The sequence below is a fragment of the Nansenia antarctica genome (assembly GCF_963989245.1).
Source record: "Nansenia antarctica genome assembly, chromosome: 8".
In the NCBI taxonomy this organism is placed as follows: Eukaryota; Metazoa; Chordata; class Actinopteri; order Argentiniformes; family Microstomatidae; genus Nansenia; species Nansenia antarctica.
The window spans coordinates 36,509,861-36,515,860 of record NC_137678.1 but is presented as its reverse complement, the minus strand read 5'-3'; the positions used below and the strand labels follow the sequence as shown (position 1 = coordinate 36,515,860).

The following is a 6,000-nucleotide window of genomic DNA, read 5'->3' as shown; positions in this document are numbered from 1 at the left end:
CTGTCTGCTCCCCTCCTCTCCTCACCTCTCCTCTCCTCTCCTCTCCTCTCCTCCCCTCCCGTCTCCTCCCTTCCCCTCTCCCGAGATCAGTGATGATACAAACGACATATAACGTACAACACGTTTCAGTCATTCATCCAGGAGAAAGAATGTTCTATTGTTCTCTAACAGGAAGAGGAGAGGAGGAGGAGAGAAGAGGGGGAGAGGAGAAGAGGGGGAGAGGAGGAGGAGGAGAGGCTTGTTCTGTAATGGAAGGAGGAAGTGGAGGAGAGGAGAGGAGGAGTGTAAACAAAGCAGGGAGTAACTCAGCATCAGCCAATAAAAGCAGAGACATTAGAGGAGGCAGCTTCCCACAGAGGTGCTGATGGTACTCTCTCTCTCTCACTCTTTCACTCTCACTCTCACTCTCTCTGCCTCTCTCTCTCTCTATAATTCCATTTTAAAGGGCTTTATTGGCATAGGAAACATACATTTACATTGCCAAAGCAAGTGTGAAGATAAAAACAAAAAACTAAAATAATGTTATCTAAGTAAAGATATACTAGAATAAAGAAATGATTAAACTTATTTACAGTCTTATGGTGGTTTTATCCCGTTGGACGTCCTTTTTCTATCACAACAGCCAACAAATCGTGCTGCTGTGTTTGCACATTGTTCACCCAGCAGGTATGGCAGTGTTTTGTCATCAGCTGTCTTGAAAATCTTTTTGGGTGTTTGTAATCAGTAGGAAGTATGTGTCTCTGACGTCTTTGTACAGTTGGCAGGTAGTTAAAAAGTGCATCTCTGCTTCCTCCTCATTTTGTGTGCAGTGGGTGCACAGTCTGTCTTGTCTTGGGAGCCAGGTCTGCCTGTGGCGGCCTCTTTCGATGGCAAAGCTGTGCTCACTGAGTCTGTACATAGTCATGGATTTCCTTAGTTTTGGATCTGTCACAGTGCACAAGTATTCTGCCACTGTGTATTCTCTGTTCACTCTCTCTCTCTCTCACATTCTGTCTCTCACTCCCACTCTCTCACTCTCTCTCTGTCTCTCCCTCTCTCTTTCTCTCCCTCTCTTTCTCTCCCTCTCTCTCTCCCTCTCTCTCTCTTTCTCTCCCTCTCACTCTCACTCTCACTCTCTGCCTCTCTCCCTCTCTTTCTCTCCCTCTCTCTCTCTTTCTCTCCCTCTTTCTCTCCCTCTCTCTCCCTCCTTCTCTCTTTCTCTCCCTCTCTCTCCCTCTCTCTCTTTCCCTCTCTTTCTCTCCCTCTCTCTCTCTTTCTCTCCCTCTCTCACTCTCCCTCTCGTCTCTCTCCCCCAGTGGGAGGAAGGATAAACGGGCCGTAAACTCTGGATGATCCTGACGCCAGATTAGACCTCCTCTGTGTGCTCCCATAAAACATCTGCCTACACTTTCTCCTCCTCCTCCTCTTCCTCCTCCTCCTCCCCCCTGCACGGACACACTTACACACCCACAACACGCTCCCCCCTCCACGGACACACTTACACACCCACAACACACTTAGCTTTTACCTTTAACATGCTTGTCTATAATTGTATAATCGTTTCTAAGGGGCACCAATAAATCTGTCCAGGCCATTTTAGAATATAATTGATCTCTTTAGCAATGATTGATTTCTTTTCACAGTTTCTTTGCATACCAAGGGCATGCAGGTATACATGAGAAAATTGCTTTTAATGTCATCCCTTTTCAGGAGGAATGAAGCATTGTTTCAATGAGCTGTCAGGGTAAATTTGAAATGACTAACATGTAATGTAAAATTTCTAGACACATGATATCAAACAGCACTACAAGTGGTGTTATTAAAAAGTAATTACATCTTAGATGTGATTTTCAATTATGCTAACTGACTGGATGTTTCAATCACCAATGGATGAAGTTGTTGTTGTTGTTGTTGGTTAATTTGCATCGCTAATAGCATCGCTGAGTACTACCACTCCAGGTACACAACAAACCAACTAACAAAACACCTTTGTGTGATGTGTGCATTTGTCATTACTTAAACCTGGATGGAGGTTTAACACTACAAAAGCCATGGGTGGGGTCATTTGACCAAGTGAGTAAAAAAAGATGTATACCTTTGCACTCGATCAAATTTCAAGATCCTCCTTTCATGACTTTTCCTATCCGTATTCTTACATTTTCAAAATCACATCAGGATAAGCTAGTATAAAGCTATTTTGCAGTTTGTGCAGTCTGTGTAGGAGGCAGGCTAATTTACAAGAAGCACCAACTAATGGTATTTGTGTGTAAGTAGCAGCTTCCCATTCTAAAGACTACGGTCATTTGACCCCCCGAGCTTGCGCTAAGAGTAGGTGAAATAGTCACGGCTGTTCTCGTGTCAAGTAATGGAGGTGAAATCACCAAGGAGGATGTTCACACAGACCCGTCAGCCTGAGCTCAGACACCCGGAAAGAAGTGTGTGTGTGTGTGTGAGTGTGTGTGTGTGTGTCTTCAGACACTCAGAAACGCGCATCTCAGCGGTCCGTCGGCGCTGACGTATCGAGTTGCCTCTGAGACGCCATCGATTGGCCGGCTGGCTTCCTCCCAACTCCTTGTAAACAAGCCCATCAACCAATCATTAAAGCACAGCCCGTCAACCAATAATCAAAGCAGAGTGTAGTCCAACGACAGTTAAGAGACCGATGGGCAGTTTGGTCTAAGTATGCTTTGACAGTTTGGAAACTCGGAAACTTGAGAAGTTCCAGACGAAACTTGCGAAGCCTTGTGTGGAGGGGAGAGGAGAGAAGATGAGAGGAGAGGAAAGGAGGGGAGAGGAGAGGAGGGAAGGGGAGGGGAGGGGAGAGGAGGGGAGAGGAGAGGAGAGGAGAGGAGGGGAGGGGAGGGGAGGGGAGAGGAGAGGAGGGGAGAGGAGAGGAGAGGAGAGGAGGGGAGAGGAGGGAAGGGGAGGGGAGAGGAGAGGAGGGAAGGGGAGGGGAGAGGAGAGAAGAGGAGAGGAAAGGGGAGGGGAGGGGAGAGGAGGGGAGAGGAGAGGAGAGGAGGGGAGGGGAGGGGAGGGGAGAGGAGGGGAGGGGAGAGGAGAGGAGGGGAGAGGAGAGGAGAGGAGAGGAGGGGAGGGGAGAGAAGAGGAGAGGAGAGGAGGGGAGGGGAGGGGAGGGGAGAGGAGAGGAGGGGAGAGGAGAGGAGGGGAGGGGAGAGGAGAGAAGAGGAGAGGAGAGGAGGGGAGAGGAGAGGAGAGGAGAGGAGAGAAGAGGAGAGGAGAGAAGAGGAGAGGAGGGAAGGGGAGAGGAGAGGAGAGGAGAGGAGAGGAGAGAAGTGGAGAGGAGAGGAGAGGAGGGGAGGGGAGAGGAGAGGAGAGGAGAGGAGGGGAGAGGAGAGGAGGGGAGGGGAGGGGAGAGGAGGGGAGGGGAGAGGAGAGGAGAGGAGGGGAGAGGAGGGGAGAGGGGAGGGGAGAGGAGAGGAGAGGAGGGGAGGGGAGAGGAGAGGAGGGGATAGGAGAGGGGAGAGGAGAGGAGGGGAGGGGAGAGGAGGGGAGGAGAGGAGGGGAGAGGAGAGGAGGGGAGAGGAGAGGAGAGGCGAGTAGAGGAGGGAAGGAAGGGAGGGGAGGGGAGGGGAGAGGAGAGGAGAGGAGAGGAGAGGAGAGGAGGGGAGGGGAGAGGAGGGGAGGGGAGAGGAGGGGAGAGGAGGGGAGGGGAGGAAAGAGGAGAGGAGAGGAGGGGAGAGGAGAGGAGAGGCGAGTAGAGGAGGGAAGGAAGGGAGGGGAGGGGAGGGGAGAGGGAGGGGAGGGGAGAGGAGAGGAGAGGAGAGGAGAGGAGAGGAGGGGAGGGGAGAGGAGAGGAGGGGGGGGGAGGGGAGAGGAGGGGAGGGGAGAGGAGAGGAGGGGAGAGAAGAGAAGAGGAGAGGAGGGGAGGGGAGGGGAGAGGAGAGGAGAGGAGGGGATAGGAGAGGGGAGAGGAGAGGAGGGGAGGAGAGAGGAGAGGAGAGGAGGGGAGGAGAGGAGGGGAGAGGAGAGGCGAGGAGAGGAGGGAAGGAGGGGTGGGGAGGGGAGGGGAGAGGAGGGGGGGGGAGAGGAGAGGAGAGGAGAGGAAGGGAGGGGAGAGGAGAGGAGAGGAGAAGAGAGGAGAGGACAGGAGAGGAGAGGAGAGGAGGGGGGGGGGGAGGGGAGAGGAGGAGAGGAGGGGAGGAGGCACCAGCTGGCGAGGCAGCGTTGATGTCAGTCACGTAAAGGCAGTATGAAACAAGCGCCATTAACACACACACACACACACACACACACACACACACACACACATACACACACAAACAAACACAATGGAATGAGCACCATTAACACACACACACACACACACACACACACACACACAGACACAGACACACACACACACACACACACACACAGAAACAGAAATGAGCGTCGTTAAGCACGCACGCATGCACGCACGCACACACACACACACACACACACACACACACACACACACACACACACACACACACACACACACATGCGCACACACACACACACACACTCACAGAAACTGAAATGAGCATCGTTAAGTCACACACACACACACACACACACACACACACACACTCGCACACACCCACGGGCACACACATACACACACACAAACACAGCAGAGTGAGCATGGGTAAGACGCTCTCCTCCATCTGGGCCGTATGTCGTCTCCACAGGAGCCTCGGTTCTGATGATGTTTCACTTCAGGACCGTCTGTCTCTACTACTGTACACCCACACACATCTGGGCCTGGCACACACACTCACACACACACACACACACGCGCACATCAACACACATCTGGGCCTGGCACACACACTCACACACACACACGCACATCAACACACATCTGGGCCAGGCACACACGCACGCATGCACGCACGCACGCACGCACACACGCACGCACGCACGCACGCACGCAGGCACGCACGCACGCACACACACACACATACACGCACATCAACACACATCTGGGCCAGGCACACACACACACGCACACACGCTCACACACACACACACACTCACACACACACCTACCCTGCCTGTGGTCGGAGGCCAGGCTGGTCTGGCGGACATTATTCAGGAGGTAAAGAGGAAACGTCAACCACCCTGGTCTTCTAGGAGAGGTTACAGAGGTGTATGTGTGTGTGTGTGTGTGTGTGTGTGTGTGTGTGTGTGTGTGTGTGTGTGTGTGTGTGCGTGTAGGTACAGGTTAACAGATGTGAGAACAGCAGGTGGTCATGGGAGTTGGAGTCAGTGGCAGGTGAACAGGACTACGCCCATTAATACTGCTGACATACACACAACACCCCCCTGGACCCCCCCTGTCCCCCCCTCCCTCTCTACCTCCCTCCCGATATCACCCCTCCCTCCCCCTCTCCCTCTCTCACTCCAAGCCAATATCATCCCTCCCTCCCTTCCTCCCTCTATCCCTCTCTTCAAACCCCATTTCACTCCACTCTCCCTTTCTCCTTCCCTTCTCCCCCTCCTCGCTCCCCCCTTCCCTCCTCCCTCCCACTCCCTCCCCCCTTCCCTCCCTCCCTCCCACCCTCCCTCCCTTCCTCCCTCTCTTCAAACCCCATTTCACTCCATACTCCCTTTCTCCTTCTCTTCTCCCCTGCGTCCCTCCCCCCTCCCTCCCTCCCTCCCTCCCCCCTATCCCTAGCCTGTTATCAGTCTGCCACTGGTGTGTGTCTGTCAGAGGCTGTCAGTGGTGACAGCAGCAGAGATGACCTCTCTAAACTGCTCTCTGCTCGGCCGACGACGCATGTCTGACTTCATTTAGATTGACACCACAACAAGAGGGCAGAGAGAGGGAGAGAGAGGGAGGGAGAGAGGAGAGAGAGAGGGAGAGAGAGAGAGAGAGAGAGAGCAGAGAGCAGTGAGAGAGAGAGAGAAATAGAGAGAGCAGAGAGAAAGAGAGAGCAGAGAGAGAGCAGAGAGCGAGAGAGAGAGCAGAGAGAGAGAGAAAGAGAAAGAGAGCAGTGAGAGAGAGAGAGAGCAGTGAGAGAGAGAGAGAGAGCA

General features: G+C 53.2%; 1 protein-coding gene across 1 annotated transcript in view; it reads right to left on the bottom strand.

The window, feature by feature from the left end:
• The window catches only part of trhde.1 (thyrotropin releasing hormone degrading enzyme, tandem duplicate 1), a gene marked incomplete at both ends in the record, with an annotated part of 186,691 nt that overhangs the window by 70,652 nt on the left and 110,039 nt on the right, over nucleotides 1-6,000 (bottom strand). The window lies entirely within an intron of this gene.